The sequence below is a fragment of the Pongo pygmaeus genome, chromosome 21, assembly GCF_028885625.2.
Source record: "Pongo pygmaeus isolate AG05252 chromosome 21, NHGRI_mPonPyg2-v2.0_pri, whole genome shotgun sequence".
In the NCBI taxonomy this organism is placed as follows: domain Eukaryota; kingdom Metazoa; phylum Chordata; class Mammalia; order Primates; family Hominidae; genus Pongo; species Pongo pygmaeus.
The window spans coordinates 6,976,240-6,997,427 of NC_072394.2; the positions used below are offsets into that span (position 1 = coordinate 6,976,240).

At 40.2% G+C, this 21,188-nt stretch overlaps 1 pseudogene; it reads left to right on the forward strand.

Annotated features, from left to right (window-relative positions):
- Positions 1–1,697: 1,697 nt before the first annotated feature.
- On the forward strand, positions 1,698–2,939 carry LOC129021941 (proliferation-associated protein 2G4-like; annotated as a pseudogene).
- Positions 2,940–21,188: the final 18,249 nt, after the last annotated feature.

Below are 21,188 nucleotides of genomic sequence, written 5' to 3' on the forward strand. Positions count from 1 at the left end.
AGGAAATAACAACCAGCACCCAGGAGCTGTGGCTGGAGGTAAAGAATCTCAGCCAACTTGCAGTAACCTGGCACAGGGGGAGCCAAATTGCGCTTTCCTCCCTCCCTCCAATCTCCCATTGGATGGATCCACCTGAAAGCCAGGAGGCATGGGGCCCACTTATTCGGCCAATGAAGATCTTCCTTGACCTCAGGTGAAAAACAGAGATATTGGCAAGAGGAGATCCATCCTATGAATAGTCACATTTCTCAAGAAATGAAACAAAGTTCTTCATGTAGATCATGTTTTTTTTTAAAAGTATACCTATTTAACTGTTATTATTTAATGTTCATTAAGCACTTCTGGCTCATTAGGCATTCATTAATTAGGATCTAATTCTGCATGCTCCTTTTCCCAGCTATAAAAATCAGCAGGCTTTTTTTTTTTTCAGCTGCTTTTATCTGACTAAAATAATGGGTTCTTTTTTCAACAAATGGTATAGGGTTATATAAAAACTCTGAAAAAAATACCAACAATCACCTTCAAAAGGTGAACACAAAATTTACGGAAGAATCTATAATTATATCAGGATTTTACAGACAGAATATTATCTCTTAGCTCTATAACTATATTTAGAGGCTAAAATACCTGCTAATATCCCGTTCAGTCACCACTATTGATTTAGGAATTCATGCAACTGTTTATTCTCCCACTCACTAGAAAAGATTGCTTACCATAGCAACCCCTGCATTAGCATTCAGCTTCTTGGTTACAGAGCACCTTCCTAAAGGAGGAGGTATCTCAATGTGCAAAGTGAACCTAATTTCTTATTAAATATAATTTTAAGGGGGAAAGCTGGTGCATAAAAACTCATAACAAAGAGCAACCCAAACTGGAAACTGGCAATTGTTTAAGGCTCTTTTACAATTATTTAATCTGTGTGTCTTTCCTGACTCTGGGCATTCTGCTCCTTTTGCACGTTTGTAAGCTGAGAGGCGTGGGAAATAATAAAATATTATGCACAGCCCACACCCCACATAGGAAGCTTGCTGTTTCTCTGTGGGAAGTTTTAACTTAGGTCAGCTTCACCTAAGAATTATTTTTCTTTCTTTCTTTGAAGAAGGCAGATTCCTGGTCCTGCCACTCAAATTTTCAAAGTGAAAATATTTGGTCTGATTTTCCAATGTATTTCCTTGATGTCAATCAAGTGTCTGAAACATTAGTGATTGTTTTTACCTTGTACAGTGAAGTGAGGTAGCATTTTAATTAGGGAAGAAAAAAACTGACTTGTGCTCAAAAGCTCAAAGCTTTTGTGACGGAGCTCAGAGATTGAGGCCAGGAAGTCATGATTTGTGCATCAATGATCAGATCATCTCAGCCCTTTTTAGAGAAGTAAAAACTTGCTTCCCCCTACCCTTCTAGGTTCTTTGGTTGGGCTACAAATTAAATTGACATAAGGCAGATTCACAGAAGAAAAAAAAATAATTACATATATAGGCACTGGAGTCCCCAAAAATATGAGACTCAAAGATTGATCAGATGATTGAAGCTTATATAGTTTCCTGAGCTATAGAAAAAAGTTAGGGCTTAGGGCTTCTTGAGGGCGATACCCACACAAGTTAAGAGAGGATGACAAGAAAAAATATTTGATGAGTAGAGGTGGTCTTGTTACACAGATAAAATTTCTGAGGTAATAAAAGTTGTCTGGGAGAGGAGGCGGCTCAGGGGAAACGAGGCTGCAGTGGTGGTGGTAGGAAGATGTCGGGCAAGGACGAGCAGCAGGAGCAAACTATCGCTAAGGACCTGGTCGTGACCAAGTATAAGATGGGTGGGGGGACCACATCGCCAACCGGGTACTTCGGTCCTTAGTGGAAGCATCTAGCTCAGGTGTGTCGGTACTGAGCCTGTGTAAGAAAGGAGATGCCATGATTATGGAAGAAACAGGGAAAATCTTCAAGAAAGAAAAGGAAATGAAGAAAGGTATTGCTTTTCCCACCAGCATTTCAGTAAATAACTGTGTATGTCACTTCTCCCCTTTGAAGAGAGGCCAGGATTATATTCTCAAGGAAGGTGACTTGGTAAAAATTGACCTTGGGGTCCATGTGGATAGCTTCATCGCTAATGTAGCTCATACTTTTGTGGTTGATGTAGCTCAGGGGACCCAAGCAACAGGGAGGAAAGCAGATGTTATTAAGGCAGCTCACCTTTGTGTTGAAGCTGCCCTATGCCTGGTCAAACCTAGAAATCAGAACACACAAGTGAGAGAAGCCTGGAACAAAGTTGCCCACTCATTTAACTGCAAACCAATAGAAGGTATGCTGTCACACCAGTTGAAGCAGCATGTCATCGATGGTGAAAAAAACATTATCCAGAATCCTACAGACCAGCAGAAGAAGGACCATGAAAAAGCTGAATTTGAGGTACATGAAGTATATGCTGTGGATGTTCTCGTCAGCTCAGGAGAGGGCAAGGCCAAGGATGCAGGACAGAGAACCACTATTTACAAATGAGACTCCTCTAAACAGTATGGACTGAAGAGGAAAACTTCACATGCCTTCTTCAGTGAGGTGGAAGGGCATTTTGATGCCATGCTATTTACTTTAAGAGCATTTGAAGATGAGAAGAAGTCTCCGATGGATGTGGTGGAGTGCGCCAAGCATGGACTGCTGCAACCATTTAATGTTCTCTATGAGAAGGAGGTTGAATTTGTTGCCCAGTTTAAATTTACAATTCTGCTCATGCCCAGTGGCCCCATGCAGATAACCAGTGGTCCCTTCGAGCCTGACCTCTACAGGTCTGAGACGGAGGTCCAGGATGCAGAGCTAAAGGCCCTCCTCCAAAGTTCTGCAAGTCAAGAAACCCAGAAAAAGAAAAGAAAAGAAAAAAAAAAAAAGGCCTCCAGGACTGCGGAGAATGCCACCAGTGGGGAAACATTAGAAGAAAGTGAAGCTGGGGACTGAGGTGGGTCCCATCTCCCCCAGCTTGCACTTCTGCCTCATCCCCTTCCCACCATACCCCAGACTTTGTGAAGTACAGTTCTTCTTTTCCACCTAGGACCTGCAGCAGAGCAGGTGTCTCCCTTTCTCCCCCATCCCAGTTCCCCAACCCACTCCCTTCCAACAACAACCAGCTCCAGCTGACTCTGGTCTTGGGAGGTGAGGCTTCCCAACCACAGAAGACTACTTTAAATGAAAAAAAGAAATCAAATAATAAAATCAGGAGTCAAAAAAAAAGTTTTCTGGGAGCAGCCCTCAGATAATTGTTAATAGTCTGTCTGGGTATGAGTCAACCTCCAGTCTCCTCTCTTGTAATTTCAGTTCATCTTCCCTGGTTGATAAGATTACAGAGGAAGGGATTCGTGACAATTGAGTCTCTTTTGAAGAATGTCTTCCTTAGGCAGATAAAGGAAGTTCAGTAAAGCCCTTCTTTTGCATTTGCTATTCCCCTAATGCGCTTGATATGTTGCTGTTCCTCAAATGCCCATTGGTATGTTGAAATAATCAGCATACCCCAAAGCCATAGATTTTGGGGTGGGTAAACTTCCTCACAGTTTTGGAGTTCCACTGGTTAAAAAAAGCTAGTTCTGGCTGGGTGCTGTGGCTCACGCCTGTAATCTCAACACTTTGGGAGGTCGGGGCAGGTGGAACACTTGAGTCAGGAGTTCAAGACCAGCCTGACCAACATGGTGAAACCCCATCTCTACTGAAATTACAAAATTAGCTGGGCGTGGTGGTGGGTGCCTGTAATCCCAGCTACTCAGGAGGCTGAGGCAGGAGAATCACTTGAACCCAGGAGATGGAGGTTGCAGTCAGCCGAGATCGCGGTATTGCACTCCAGCCCGGGCGACAGAGACTGTGTCTCAAAAAAAAAAAAAAAAAAAAACTAGCTCAAAGGAGCTTATAATACTTCTCACAGCTAATGTGAGCTAATGTGAGCTCGAAGGAGCTTATAATACTGCTCACTTTCAGTAAAGTGAAAGTGGTTGGGCATGGTGACTCATGCCTGTAATTCCAGCACTTTGGGAGGGTGAGGCAGGTGGATCATTTGATGTCAGGAGTTTGAGACCAGCCTGACCAACATGGTGAAATGCCATCTTTACTAAAAATACAAAAATTAGCTGGGCATGGTGGCAGGTGCCTGGAGGCTGAGGCAGGAGAATTGCTTGAACCTGGGAGGTGGAGGTTGCAGTAAGCCAAGACAGCGCCACTGCACTCCAGTCTGGGTGACAAGAGCAAGACTCCATTAAAAAAAGGGAAAATACTGAAAGTTAACCGTGAAATTGTTAGTGACTTTGACGCACTGTTTCAGCTCTAGAAAAGTTTTTACCCCACAGAGACAATGGCTACAGAAAAAATAAAATAAATGCTGGGGCTCAGTTACCTCAGGGGACCTGGCAGATGACAGTAGTTAAGAGAGGGAGACCAGATGTCTTATCCAGGGAATTGTATTGGAGAAAGAGGGGCTGAGAAATGGGATTGAAGTTTGCGTCCAGGTAGAAGCTCTTTCTCCTTTATGCTTTATGTCCAGAGCCTGCTTAGACCCCATGAAGCAAGCTAGAGGCTTGAGTGAGAACATCATTCTTGATTGAAGCCAGAGCAATATGCTGGGCCTCCCACATATATTTTTATCCTGGATACTTTTCCCCAATGATATGCCCTGGACTTTTCTTTCAAATTAAATTGCCCTCTTTTAGCCTTGATCAAAAGTGAGAATCTGGGCCCTTGACAGATATATTGCTATTAATTTTTTTTTGGAGATGTAGCCTAGCAAGGAGGGGCCTCATCTTCTGAGGAAACCTCAGCATTGGTGAGTATTGACTGAGAGGATCGTCAAGGTTCACTCAGATGAACGAGATAGGGTGAGAAATCCACTCACAAGTGGATTTAACCCAGGCCTTCTGCAGTTATCAGGGGCATGTGGTATCAAACAATAGAATGAGCAATTTATGGGTGACTGAAGTATTAGCATTGTCAATATTATTTTCAGTTGTTATCATTGTTATACAGTTCTTACTAGCTTCTTTAGACCAATGGTATTTAAACTTTAGTGTGCACCATCATCGCTTGGAGAGCTAGTAATCCTGAAGATTCAAGAGCTCCACTTCCAGTGATTTGGTCTTGAGCAAAATCTGGGAATTTGCATTTTAACAAGCTCTTGGGCGATGCCATTGTGCTGGTTGTGAGCCACAGTTTGAGGAGCACTGTGGCACTCATCTGCTGACCAGTGGTTGGGCCCAGGGGTCTGTTTTAAAAAGCATCCAGGTGATAACTAATTCTCACTAAAGTTTGAGAAGAGCTGTTTAAAACCACTGGTTCTCAGACTTAACTAAACACTGGACCCACATGAGCAGTTGCTTAAAGAATGCCAATGCCTGGGTCTCACCCGGCTGATTCTGATGAAATTGGAGTGGGAAGCAGCCTGACGGGGATTATTTGAAGCTCCCAAGATCACTGTAATGGGCAGCCAAGGTTGAAAACCATTTGTAGACCATACCTTCATTCCTGGATTGCGAGACTACACGATCTGCAATTTGTACTTTCCAGTATGTCGCTATGGTAGAAAAAGAGATGGGTAAAATTCTAGCATCTGAAAGGAAATAATCTTTGCCAGGCTTGCATGAATTTGATTCCAGCTTATCTTACATATTGTACAGACTGTGAGTAATGAAGGGCTCAGTTTGAAAGAGCTGGGAGTGAGTCAGCCGGAAGAGGTAGAAATTTGGGCAAAAGAGCAAATTCTATAAATCTATAAACCCATTTAGTTACCTCCAAAGGGCCAAATGTGCTGTTTAAAATGCTCCAATAGAGCATTGAATTTCACAGCTGTCTGTAGCTTTGAGGCCAAATTCTCATTCCCTAAAGTTAGAAAACAAGTAGGAGCAGTACCAAAAAGCCACACATACTACTGAGATATTAATTAAGCCCCAAAGACTTCAAGGACCCCTGTCTGGTCTTCCTAAATGCACTATTTTTTGCCAACGGATGCAGACAGATTTCTCTTGACCTTCCCCATACTTGACCCAGATCTCTAAGTCTAAATATTATTACCATAAAAAGATGTCAACATTTTAAGTTCCAGATAATAGATTCCTCGAAAATGAACCCACATATTTTTGTTATTTCCCCGAGATCTTGAAATTTTTTCTGTTTTTATTAAAGTCTCTTATAGGAATGTATTAAACAATAACAACAAAAAATCCCAACGAAACAAAACAAAAACTAAGCTAGATTCCTGTCTGGAAATCCAGCAAACGTTTTAGGCAGGAAATGTTGGTATTTTGCCAAGTCAGAGCACTGGATGGAGAGTCACAAACACAGGATCCTTGTCCTAGTTTTGTACCTTACTATGTGACCTTGAGAAGGTTGTGCAACTCATCTGAGCCTCATTTTCACATGTGTCAAATGGCAATGATGTCTCAGGATCCCTTTCGACTTTAAGAAAAAAGAATCGTGGTAGGACATGGGAATCTGAAGAATTATTATTATTATTATTATTTGTTTTTTTGAGACGGAGTCTCGTTCTGTTGCCCAGGCTGGAGTGCAGTGGCCTGATCTCCGCTCACTGCAAGCTCCGCCTCCCGGGTTCACGCCATTCTCCTGCCTCAGCCTCTTGAGTAGCTGGGACTACAGGCGCCCGCCGCCACGCCCGGCTAATTTTTTGTATTTTTAGTAGAGACTGGGTTTCACCGTGTTAGCCAGAATGGTCTCAATCTCCTGGCCTCGTAATCCACCCGCCTCGGCCTCCCAAAGTGCTGGGATTACAGGCGTGAGCCACCGTGCCCGGCCCTGAAGAATTCTTTATGATTGCAATCCATTGCAAATCTCTTGTGTTTGGTTGCAAAATTTCAACTGAAACACCGAGTGAATTGTTGCCTCTGCAATGACAAAATTTTGGTGGTGCCCCCTCCTCCTTTCTTTCCTGCTGTATAATGGCTGTCCTTTTTCATTGATATGATTTAAGAGACTGGAAAAAGTAAACTATTCTTCAATTCATTCCTCTTAAAATGATAGAAGACACGATTTTTCCTATGATCTGCTTTCAAATCACTCTCACCGGCTGTGAATCTCCTCTTGACACAAAATTATCCGTTGAAGATTTCTCCCTCAGTTGGTTTATACTTAGCCACCCTTTTGAAATGAGGTTCCATTTACTTTCTTGGTTCTAGGAAAATGCAGGCATTTTAAGGCCCATTTTTGCTTCTTCCTGATTGGAATGGAAGGGAAGGACGGGCAGGGACAGCTTCTCTAATTTGCTGGTGAACTGAAAAATACTCCAAAGACCCTTTTTCAGTCTTCCTGAGTAGGTATGCCTTTGCCAAAGGATACAAATACACTTATTTTAACTTTGCCAGCCATTGTGTCAATGTCTAATTTGGGACCATATTAACAAAAAAAAGTTGACAAAATTTAAGTCATTGAGGGAGACAGATCCAGCCACAGCTGGCATTGGCATTAATGATGGACATTGATAGTGATTGGATTAATTTTAAGTGGTTGTATGGAAGGAGTTACTTATATTAACTAAGAAGGTGCCAAAGGGAAGAAAGCAAAGCAGGAAGAAGACAGAGTTCTGGAATTCAAGAAATCTGGGCTTGAGTTTTGATCATCAGTTAACCAGCTATGAGTATTTGGAACAATTTCTCAATGGCTTAATGTGTAAAATGGACCTAGACCAGTGCTGTTTGAACTTTAATGTGCATTTGAATTTTCTGGGATGTGGTTAAAATGTAAACTCTAAAGTAGGTCTGTGGGTGAAGTCTGAGATCCTGCACTTGTAACATCTTTTAGGTGATTCAGATGCTGCGAGTCAGAGGACCACACTCTGAGTAGTGTCCTCAGTGTTCTCATGCTACCTTCCAGCTCTAGAAGTAAGTAGAAGTAGTAGAAGTAGTAGAAGTAAGTAGAAATACTAGAAGTAGTGTTCTCATGCTACCTTCCAGATCTAGAAGTAAGTAGATAACTAAGTAAGTAAATAAATAACACTCTTAAACTATTCTGATGAGCTGTATTAGGAAAGATACTGAAATCCAAATTTTATAAATTAGCATGTGAATGTGAAATGGTACCTACGTGGATTCTTTACAGTTTCACACCCACTGCAGGAAAAAATGTCAACCACAGAAGTCAGATCTGTTGGAGAAATGGGCCTCCTCGTTATTTTTCCAAATTATTGTTCTTTGCTTATTGGATACCTCCTAATCTCACTTTAAAACTACCCAGAAGAAACCTGTAATGAAGGTTTCTCATTTTGTCTATCAGCCAGAGAATTATGCTTTTTAAGTTTTTCTTAAATGTATGGTACATAAACAATTGGTTTTGTTACTAATAATTTTTTAAATTGTCAACCTAGTAATTTTCTTTTAAACTATTTGTATTGTAGCATAAATTACTAATTTTCATCCTAAGACTGAATCTACATTTCAGCTAGTTACACAGACTATTAATGTATATTTGCATGCTACTGATGAGAAACTCTCCACTGAAATCCTAACCAGAATTAATGTAGACAAATCAAAAAGCCTTTGTAGTTTGTCTGATGTGTGTGGGTTGGTTTGCACACCCGAAGACACGCTTGTAACATTAATAAACATGATGGTTAGAATATAAGTATGAATATAAGTTTGGCTTTCTGCTATTTTATGTTTAACTGGTTAGTTTTTATGAGGTTTCAGAGCATTCAGGTTTTCACTCAGAAACGTAGTCACTTGTGACAGGATGCAGCTTTCTGGCAGTAACAGCCAGAACAAGCTGCCCAGCTTTCCTTCTGAGGAAGTCATTTTCAGGTTTCATTCCCCAAAGACTAAACCAGCAGCAAAGTCAAAGATGTGACTTCCTTGCAGTGTATGCTTTGGCCACTCTCACCTTGATGAAATAGAAAGAGGTGAACAGGGCAGCCGTGCTTCTATTTCACACAAGAAAACAGAAAAGTAGAGGAGAGAATTTTATTTACAGTGAACATCAATGCCTCCTGTTAAGTGTCAAAAAAGTTTCTTCATAGAATATGAATCTTTTGAAGATATTTAAAAAAACAACTTTATTTCTTCCTCACAGGATAACATAGAAAACATTCTTAGGGTTTTTGTCGTAAGTATTATATTATAATAATCCTACTAAAATTTAAGCTAACATGAATTTCTATGTGGTACCATATTAATAATAAAAGCAGTGAATTTGGCATCAGAATACATTGAATTGAAACCTGACTTTGAACCAGTCAGGGTTCTCTGGGACTCAATGTTTTTTTCTTCAAAATATTGGTTTCGGTATTCACTAAGGTCCTACCAGCCCTGAAGTTCTTTGATCAGTTTTTCAATGATGTTTTAGTGTTCTAATGTTTATTTAAAAATTTCAAAATATGCTTACTACTCTTCTTCACATATGTTGTTTTTCATATTTAACATTTTTCATAATTGGGCTATTCCCTTGATCAAAGTCCAGTATGTAGTTTCCTGTTTGATATTAGGGCCTCAGAACTGAATACAAGTCTTGTGGTCCAGGATACAGAAGAGGGCTCCAGGAGCATAGACAGATGGGCCAAGGTAATGTGAGTGTGCTCTTTCTAGCTAGTATCTTGGTGAGTGAGTTTGTCTTATTAGAAAGCTGTGCTCTTGGGAGAGGAGTTTCAAACTGACCATGGATAATTGTTTTGTAAGAGCCATTTTTAGATGGTTAGCCATTGGCTCAGAGAGGTGCTCAGTGAGAAAATGAGGTCAGTGGTATGTTGGGGCTGACTCAGCTCCTATAGCCCTGCAAGGTTAATCATGCACCTCTACTTAACCCCATATTCAGTGACTTCGTATCTGTGGCTTGGAATTGATTACAACGGGTATATTTACATCTTGGAACTAGCAAATGTTACAAATCAGGATCCTTATTGTAGTCAGTTGTTAACAATTTACAAATATTACAACTGGGTATCTCACAACCAACACACACATTCAGAATTTTTAAGTGTCTTTTCATCAAGGCAAAGAATGGGACTAGAACTTCCCTCTCCCAAATGTCCATCTTTTATGATTTATTCCCCAGTCTAGGATGTCTATACAATTAATTTTTTTAAGTGTGTAAAATGTACTATTTTTATAATTATATATTTATATTTTATAATTATTAAAGGATTACACATTCATAATACATTAAAATGAATTATAAATGGAAGAGACAAAATAATCATCCATATTTACATAATCCAAATTATTACTATTAGTAATATTATTAGTAGTATATTACTATCAATATAATTTTTCCTATAAGCGATCCTGTGAAAATTGAATACAGGTAATTTGCTTAACCTATGACTCTTCCGCGACTTAGGTTTCTTCCCAATTTGCTGTTATAAATAATACTGTGGCGAGCAACTTGATACAGCTTAAATAGCATAGAAAGGCTGTGAAGTGGAAATATAAAATGTTTGTTTGAGCCTTGAACCTCTTGAATTGTTGACAAAGTAGGGGAGAAGATGGCATGAACAGTTTAATCATGGCCAAGAAAAATTCAGCTGTCCACAGAGCAGTTTGGAGAACCTGGTGATTTATCGAAGTCCTCTAAATACCAACTGAATGGTGTATGTGGGTGTGTTGCAATGTTCTGCCAGGTGGTTTTGAAAAGAGCTTTCCAAGGTTTAAATCAACCCTATCATCAGAATCAGAGCAAATGCCAGCTATTTTTTTATACCCTAATTCTGGACCTGATTGGGAACACCTGTTAGGAATATTTTTCATTTGATGCATATTGAGTCAAGCAACATGGTCACAAAGAGTTTGGTAACAGCAAAGGTAGAGCCTTGCGTTGGTGGGTGAGGCAAAAACTTTCTGTGAAGCCTTGTTTGCCAAATCCACCTCCAGATTCCTGGGCCAGCATGTTCCTGAACCTACTGCCCAGGCAGCACAGCTATCTGGTACATTGTGTTCCCTGATAGCTGTGCTTTGAATGGATTTGTGTACATCTCCACCTGCTCTGTTCACCCAAGTAAAGGTTCTGTTGCTGAATGCATTGGTTCTGAATTTATTAAATTCTTCATTTAATTTGACTCACCAGACATTTAATGTGCAAGTGTCCACTGCAAGGTAGGCTTCTGTGGTTGTTTAGAAAGTTGAGCAGACACTGCCCACATTTTTGAGACTGGCAGTCTAATAGAGGGCGATAAGGGGTATTAAAATGCCCTGAGTCGAAGGTACATGGGATGGAGGCTATCATAAGAATTACCACTATGATATGAGAACGGAGGAAAAAAAGAGATAAATCTGAGAGAGGAGATGTGAAACAATGCCTTCATCAGAGTAGTGGCATTGGTAATTTTTCAACTTGTGAACACAGAATAAAGAAATGCTAGGGACAGCGAGTTTCATGAACAAACAGGAAGCTAATAACAATTGCTCATTTCTAAGATTTATTTTTTACTCACAACACTTCTGACACCAAATGTGTGGGTTTTCCACACCAAGCAATTCTCTTGCAGATACCAACTGTTTCCTACACTTTTATTTAATTCTGACCCTAATTACCTGGAGTTAGTACAGATCCCACATGTTAAGGGCTCAGTCCCACAAGATTGCCCTCCTGCTTCTGACCAATTATAAGTAGTGGATCCTTAGGTTACCCACACTTCTAACTTGGCTACACGTTGTGGGTTCCCACAACCCCCTCCTCAGGCTTTATAATTTGCTACAACAGCTCACAGAACTCAGGGCAACGCCTGTGTTTGCCAGTTTATTATAAAGGATATTAAAAAGAGTTGGCAGATGACAAGGTACATAGGGTGGGGAAGGGTCCCTCAATGCAGAAACTTCTGTCCATGTTGAGTGAGGGTGCACCACCCTCCCAGCACACGAATCCAGAAGCTCATCAAATCTTATTGTTTAAGAGTTTTCATAGAACTTAATCTCCAGCTCCCCCATCATTCCCAGAGGTGGGCAGGTGGGGATGAAAATTTTAGTCTTCTAATCACTTGGTCTTTCTTGTAGCCAGCCCCATTCTGAGACTATCTAGGGTACCTGCCATAAGTCACCTCATTATTATAAACTCAAGTGTGATCAAAAGGAGCTCCTTATGAATAATAATAAACATTCCTATCATTCAGAAAATTCCCAGGGTTTTAAGAGTTCTGTGCCAAAAACAAGGGGTAAGGACTAAATATATTTCTTATGACGTCACACTTATAATGTTACGGTGCTTCTTGATAAAGAGCTTTCACATATGTTATCACAGTTAAGTTAGAACCATGCTGAATTGGCTGAGCTTAGGTTTGAGGGACAAAGGTAGAACTGTTTCTGGGACAGTTCGTTGTTGCTACACCACAGATGATATGCTAATTTGGATTCTCTCAAGAGCAGATCTCAAGATAAAGATTTTGAGTAGTCTATTTGGGAAATAATCCCAGGAAGTAGGGTGAGGGAACTGGGGAGTGAGGCAGGGAAGGGAGGAAAAGCAACCTAAGAAACCTGAGTTAGCAGATGACTCCTAGGGTTAGGACAAGTGTGAGGAGAGGGAAGCTCACCCAGGTTGCTGAATTTATGGGAGTTTCAAACACTCAGTAGTCAATATAGACAATATTGTAACATAATATTTTAAATCATCAAAATTAACACAAAAATCCATGATACACACGTTATTAAAATTTTAAATAAGGACAGGACCTAACAATACTGCGTTGGGCCCTATAGGAGCCTGAGGAAAAAGACAACAATATGCAAGAATACCTTTCTTTGTATCTTTAAAATGAGGAATTTTTTTTCCAGAACATTTAAGTACCTGAAAAAGAAATTGTAAAATTTAAAAGTAGAAGTATTAAAACTCACATCATTATTTTAAATTTAAACATTGTATTTATATCAAAAACATTTAACTATACTTTAACTTTATTGGTTTCCATGGAAGCAAACACTAATAATATTTTTATTAAAACCATTAGCCATTTAAAAATACATAAAAACAAGTACACAGAAGCATACATATTTCCTTTTGCCTCAGGCTTCAGTACGGCATACATGGCACTGGTTACCACTGTGGACTTAAAATGCTGAGGATCCTCTGAGAATTGTCTTACTGAAAAGGTAGGAAACTTAGGCTTATATCCACAACTCCTGCCCCTCATTGTTTAGAGCTCTTCCTGTGGGTGTTGACTCTGGCACTCCCCACCATGCCCACAGTGGGGAGGCCAGGACCTGTTGGAAAGGCACTATCATTGTCTGCTGTTGAGGGCTTGATGAACATTCAAGAACCACAGGCTTTTACAATGTAACCCTGTGGAAGCCCCAAGGGTTTTGAAGAAGGTGTGGGATAATGATCAAAACTCCACTTTAGAAACATTTTTATGGAGCCAGACACAATGACTCACTCCTGTAATCCCAGCAACTTGGGAAGCAGAGGTGAGAGAATTGCTCAAGGCAGGAGTTTGAGACCAGCCTGGGCAATATTGTGAGACTCTATCTCAATAAAAAAATAAATAACTTAAAAATATTTTAATGCATTCACTATGTACGGTGGGTTGGGGAATGAGAGAAGCTGAAAGCAGGAAGGGTGATTTAGAAGCAACTGCAATGCCTTGATTGGGAGAAAATGTGGGCCTGAGCTAGGAGTGTATCTATAGAGCCAGAAAGAAAAGAGAAGGGGAAAAAAACAGAGCACGACTTGAGTCATTGTGTTCTGGCCACCAAATGAACGTATTAGGCCAAAAGAAAGGAAGATGTACAGATGAGGCTGCTGTTCCTCATCAATGGCTGAGATAATGGTGGTTTTCTTTTTAGAGATGAGCGCTTGAGAAAAAGGGCAAATTTGGTGAGACAGAGGTTTGGATTGCAGTCAGGGGAGAGAATTTCAGGTTGGACTCACATGTTCATGGAGACAAAAGATTTGGAGGGCCAGGAAATTGCAGAACTCTTTTTGCCTAAGTTGATGTTCATGGTATAACAGTTGTGGAATATTTACAGTTTTGAAGGAGCTTGATCCCCGCCCCCATACCCCAAGTCAATGGGAAGCCATGGGGTTTTGTGGAATAAAAGGCTGTGGTTTCCATATTGGACACCACGAGAAATGGTAGCAGAGGCAGAGTGAAAGTGGATATTCGATTGGAGGCTGCTGCAGGAGTCCTGGTAAATAAGGATGGTGGTTTGGACATTTATGGGTGTATGTCATCTCACATTGGCCACTGGCCTTCTGGAATATTTACATTACTGTGCTCATGAGACATCCAAGTGGGGAGATGTTTTAGGCATTTGAAACCGCTTGTTTTAGTTCAAGAGAACATTGGTGCAAAGTACAAAATTTTGAGAAAATGACATAATTTGTGCACCATTACCTAGAGGCAGTGGATACAGATATGATTCAGGAAATAGAGTAGAAAATATAGCACAGAATCTCAGACAAGACTATTGTGAGTTGAATTGTGTTTCCCTCAAAATATGTCAAAATCCTAACCTCCAGTACCTCAGAATACGATCTCATTTGGAACTAAGATCATTGAAGATGTGGTAGTTAAGATGTGGTCATTCTGGAGTGGAATGGGAGTGGAATGGGCCCTTTATCCAATGGAACTGGTGTCATTATAAGAAGAGGAAATGTGGACGTAGCACAGACCCATGAAAACATAATATCAAGTAGCAACAGAGGCAGAGATGGAAGCAATGCAGCTAACAGTTAAGGAACACCAAGGATCGAGCCTACCAGCGGAAGCCAGGAAGAGGCAAGGAAGGATTCTCCACAGAGTCTCAGAGAGAGCGTGGCTCTGCTGACACCGTGATTTCAGACTTCTGGCCTCTGCAACTGAGAGATAAATGTCCGTTGTTTTCAGCCACCCTGTTTGTGGTACTTGGTTATGGCAGTTCCAGGAAACTAATACAAAGATCTTATTTTAGAGGTGAGAGAAAATGTAAATGAATAAAATCAAGAAGGACTGGTGAGAAACACAAAAAAATAAGCTGGAATGTATAATATGGCAACCACAAAAATTAAGGGTTTTAAGAAAAAGGTGTTGAGGAGGGTAAATGTACCTGAGCAGTGAAGGAGAAGAATTGAGCCAAGGCTGTGTTCATTGTCCACCTTAGCGAGGGTGGGAGAGGCATGGAACCCGGAGGATGGACAGAGAGGGAAAGGCAAGACTGTGGAGCCATGGGGTACAGTCTCTATATTGAGACATTTGGAGGAGGAGACAAATCAAGAAGAGATGGAGCAAAGATACAGTAAGGTGAGAGTTGAAGGCCCAAGGCTTTATTTTTTTATTTTCTTTTCTTCTCTCTGTGTCTTTTTCTTTTAAGGATAAGAGAGGCTCACACTTATTAGCTGAAAGTAAGTTTGTAGTTAGTAAGACCAGAAATGAAAAAATAGAAGCAATGAAGGGTGCAGGCTTCTAAACAAGGCAGGATGAGATAGGATCAACACTAAGGATGTGAACCAGTTTAGAGACAAGGGAACAGTGATGAATAGAAATGCTGGCCTGGATTACGGCTTTGCTGCAATCCTTCACCAACTGTCTCACCTCAAGCCAGTTACTTTGCTTATGTAAATCTCAGATACGCCAAGTACAAAATGCTGTACAGGTTAAATGAGACAATAAACTGTCAAGTTTACCACATTTCCTAGAACCTATTGAATAATTTATATACAATATATAATATACATATTATATGTGAAATACTATATTTTATATAATATGTATATTATATATTGGATACAGTAGGAATATTTACATCATGGAACAAATTGTACTGCATATACATATGTATTATATATGCATATATGTATGTGTTATTTATATATGTATATATTATATATAATTTTTATATAGTATATATAATATTTATTATATATTGAAATATATATTATTCAAATACATATTTGTATATTATATACTATATATTTGAATATGCATATATATTTTGAAATATATTATTCAAATACATATTCTACATAATATGTAAAATATTTCAATATATAATATATATTTTGTGTATTATCTAATATGTATATTATATGTAATATGTAATATTTGTAGATATAATATGTATATTATATAGTATGTACATATATAATATGCACATGATATAATATACAAAAGATATAATATGTTACATATTTTGAAATATTTTGTATATTATATATAATATGCATATTATATATTATCTATTTGAATAATATACATTTCAAAACAGAGCTTGGCCAATAGATAGTATTAAGCAAAATTACATTTCCTTCGTACTCTCATTCCTTTTTGATGAGACAAAATAGAAAGGAGGATTTGGATATATACATAGATTAAATTCTGAAGTAAAGGAAGAAACTAGAGGGGAAAATAGATGACCAGAAAAGATTCAGGGCAAACACTGAGTGGAATGAAATGGGGAAAAATAAAATGACTATGGAGCAAACTTAAGAACACTTGGAGGCAGAATGAGACACATTTGAAGATCACAAGGGTTAAACTGACTTTCTCCACTGTAGTGGGAAGCCCCTAAGATGAACCCCAGTGATATCCACTGCCTGCCTGGTATCCATGCTCTTGTGTAATCTCCAGCTCTCACGTGTGGGCTGGACCTACTGATGCATCTAACAAACAGAATACCGAGCAAGGGATGGGATGTTACTTCTAATATTAGGTCATAAAACACCATGACTTCTGTCTTGGGTGCTCCCGTTCTCACTCTTTTGTCACTTACCTTCCAAGGAAGCCAGCTGTCATGTCATGAGGCAGCCCTGTGGAGCACATGTGCGGTGAAGGACTCCAGCCCTCAGATGGGGCTATAGACCCACCGGTGGCTTGACTGCAACCTCGTGAGAGACTTCAAGCCAGGGTCATGTGGCTAACTAAGCTGCCCAGGTTCCTGAACCATGGAAACCATGAGACAATGTTTGTTGTTTCAAGCTGCAAGGTTTTGGGTAATTTGTTACACATCACTAGATAACTATAATAATATACTCATTATCCACTAACAAGCTGAAACAGAGATATCTTACAAAGGCGTTTCCCTGGGGTGGAGGACCAGGTAGCTGGGTCAGAGAAAAGACATTTTTTCAGGGTCTTTCAGAAGTTCAGTGCCCTCTCCTGCAAAATGCACCAACCTTTTCCTGGTGAAAGGACATTTATGTAGTTCAAGAGCATTGGCTCCCACTGAACTTGTGAAGGAAAGGGTTGCAGCTGTCAGCTTTTACCCCATTTAAAATTGTCAGTGCCCTGTGCCTGCTGAGTGTGATAATCTCAGAAGCCCTGAGGCTGCCATCCACGTTTAAGACATCTCACTACTCAGCCACCAGCAGGAACTGCTTCTACCCAGATGTGCCTCTTAGCTGGGGTGTTCACAGATACCCATTTGTCTAGTTCATTAGTGACTGTAATGTAAGAATTTTCTGGAAATGATACATTGGGGTTAAGTGGGAGAGTTCACTTGAAGTTCAGTTCACAGTTTACATCTTAGAGGGATGGCCTCCTCTTGGGCTGGAACCCATAAGAATGTGTGCCTTTTGTACTTCAGGATTCCTGGAGATTGTGTAATGTGACTAGCATAAACCCGATAAACATGTAGAGAAGGTGGCATATTTTGATAACTAATGCATGTCTCATGGGGTTTGATTTACCACTGTCTTGGCCTGTGGGTGGAAGTCTGTCCTGCTAGTTGTTCCAAAGACGTAATCCTCTCCTACCTTTATCCTTAGGACTACTTTTCATTTAGGGTCTTCTACGTGTCTTGAAATGCAGTAAAGAGAATTTTCCACATGAGTAAGTTGATTGCTGACCCAGCAGTTTCGGAGGCCATTTGGAAATCCAGCTACTGTTGAAAGTTGTTCTTTAATAGATGACAACAGACAGAAAAACTAACATCTCCACCAGAGGAAACACAGTACTTGCTGAAGTGCACTGGACTGTTTGTGGGACCTGATTCATATCCCGCACAACTCCAAGGGGCATGAGATGGAGCTTACCTGAGTGGATGCGCCTCTCCAAATCCTGTTTTCATACTTCCCATGTTGTTTCACCATGGTCTCCTTCCAAACCTCTACTGTCCATAATTTATCTTACACTCTGGGAAGTTTTTCCTATTTAGTGAGAAGAGAAGACTTTCTCCTAAAGCTACGACCTCTGCTCCAGGTTTTTGGAAAAATTAAAAAGAGTAAGAATTAATTTTTTTTTAAATTTATGTTTTTTTCTGTATCATTTCTTCCCTAACCTGATATACAATTCCTAACCTGACTGGACAGAGGAAAGTACAGGGAATCAACTAAAATGGCTTAATGCTTCAAATATATTATCTTTGTATTAGCCACATATGCATAAATACATTTATAGAATCTAGAAGCTATTTATGATGCAGCCATTTCTATAAACAGTAATTTATAAATAACTGATGTGGTATGGGGTCCTTAAAGTGATTAAGCTCTACAGCTTAGCATCCTGGGACAGTCATTAAAGTCAGAACATCACAATTCTGCACCTGTAGTGCCTGGGGTGCCCCTGGGATTTGCTCAGGCTGTAATAACAATAATTGCAGCTATTTGTTGAGCACTGATGTTGTGAAAGACCCTGTGCTAAGGACTGAATGCTTTTTATCCATTATCAATATTCCATATATAACTCTACAAAGTATTATTTTTTCCCATGTTTCAAATGAAGAATCTAAAGCTCAGAGAGGTTTAGCAATTTGTTCAAGGTCTCCTAGGTAAAAATTGGCAGAGCTGATACACAGACCCAAGCCCGTCTGATTCCAGAGATCCTGGTCTTTCTGCTCTACCATTGGATTGTCTTGTATTTTCCCCATGAGGCCAGGACATGTGTACAGGCAGTTTATTCGTGAGGTGATCCTAGAGATTAGGACAGAGGAACAAGAGAGTGTGGGGAAGGGAGGAAGAGCCAATATGAGAAGCATTTTCTTGGGGTCACTGCCATGGAAAACTTGGATTCAATCTTTTCTAGAACTTTCTAAACAGCTTACAGATGTCTCTCAGAGTCTTCAATTTGAGAACCAACAGGGAGAAATGATTATCCCCCATATTTGAGGGCTGTCTCTGGAGGTCCTAGAAGCTCTGCACTTCCAGGAAGTCCATTCATACCTGATGAATGGTCCGTGTTGCCTCTGAAGCATGAGAGAAGCCCCATAATAGAAAGAGAAAGACTCACAGGAAACAATTGAGACGAGACACAGTGGGCACAGAGGAAGTCTATGCCTATAAGGACCTGCCTGCTGCACCCACACCTGGGATTGCAGTGAGGCTGAGACTGTGAGCTGGGGCACCAAGGTCCTCTGATACAGTCACACTCCCCCAGATTCAGCTCTTTCAGGCCACACTGACCATCTGAAGCCATGTGAAGCCTTCTGCCGCATTGACACCCAAGTGACAAACGAGCCCCACCCCACAAATTAAGTCTTCGAGGATTTTCCTCCTTATTGAAAATAGCAGATAGACCAATGAGATCCTGAGTTTGTTGTTGAAATAGGTGCTGTTTTCCAATGAAAAATAGGAGGCTAGAAGAATTTGGTTAAAATATTCTCCTATTCAAGATATAAATAACTTGATGTTCAGTATCACGTTGCCATGAGACCGAGTAAACAAAGGTATAGCTTTGATTCAATAACTTAGAAGGGGCTGAGATTTCCCTCCACTTGCAAACAAATGAGCGGGTCTGCCATAGTTTCATGGAGGCAGGCAGAATAAAGGAGACTCCTGTGTCAGAGACAAAAGGACTTTCTCACTCAGGGCACACCAAGAAGCATGAACATTCACTTATTTTTGTCGGTTCTGCTTACCCTCAAGTCCAACAGGGGCTATGCAGATGGGCCCAAATGGATGCCTATATACATGTAGCAGATTGCATTAGAGAAGGGAGGAGAGACCTTGAGCTTAAGGAATCTGAAGCTTGTATATTGGCAGGCAAGCTCTCCCTTTGCTCAGAGGGAGACATTATTTTATTATCCTGGGTAGTAAAAATGCCTGCCTTTTCCTCTAGAAGGAGATACTGTACCTATCTTCCAAGGATATAAGCAAATCTCCCCTTGACATCAGAGGGAGACACTATCTTTGTCTTCCAAGGCTGCTAAGTATCCAAATATCATTGAAAAGATAACCTGGAACAAAAAGCAGATTATGCCTCACTCACAAGATGTGCAGAAATGCAAGAGACCCATAAATAATTTCCTTTAATACTTTATTTGTAGTCTAGTAGCAACAGAATCGACCTCTGGTTGACCAGTACATAGATTTTTTTACTGCCTTGGTGACGCATGGCACATTTCCTGACTTTGGAGGGACAGAGGATGAAAGGAGAAGCCTAAAATACTGGATTTGCCGCAATTTTGAATGGAGAGAGAGAGAGAGGAGGATAGTAGGATGGTGGGGGTGGGAAAATAAATAAGGAAAGAGACTCAGAGAGAAAGTATATGACATATTCAGAAGAGGAGATGGAGGTATAGAAAGCTTGGGTGGGTGGATGGACGGATGGGCAGATGGACAAATAATGATTAATGCATCCATGGATGGGTATATAAATGGATGATAGATGGATTAGTTATGTGAATAGAGAGATTGAATGAGTGAGAGAAAGAGAATGAAAGACTAAGACACAGGGAAAAACAGGGAGACGGGTAGTAATCCACAGAGTCTGAGACAGAGTTAGAGAAAGTCACAGAGATAGAAAAAGCAAACAGGAAGACAGAGAGACACATGGAGATACAGAGAAAGGCAAAGAAATAATATGATTGGATGGACAGACAGAGAGATGATGAGTGAAAGAAATGAAAGTAATGGATAGATGGATGGATATATGGATACAAGATAATTAAAGAGAGAGAAGAGGTAATGTAATAAGAAGGTCATGAGTCTGGGTTCTATATTCAGATCTGGTGGTTTGGGTTCTGTCACCGTCTAACTACATGGCTTTCAGCAAGTTCCTTTCTTCATCTGTCAAATGGGAATGATAATGATACTGCTGGCCTCAGAGGGTCAATTTAAGTCTGAAATAAAATAATCCTCATACAGGCTTAGGAAGTTGACAGGCACATGATAATGATATTACATAGAAAGATAACTTGTTACATCAGCTGAGACACCCATTCCTATAAATCTTACAGGCTTTAACATTTTCAGCACTCACATTAAATTTTTGCTTCCCATTGGAGCTATAGCTGAGTCTGGCAGATGTGTCAAACCCTGATAAAGCCAACACTGGCATCCAACACTCAAATAGCAATTTTATGCAAACGGGATCTTCTCATTATGTTATCCTTCTGC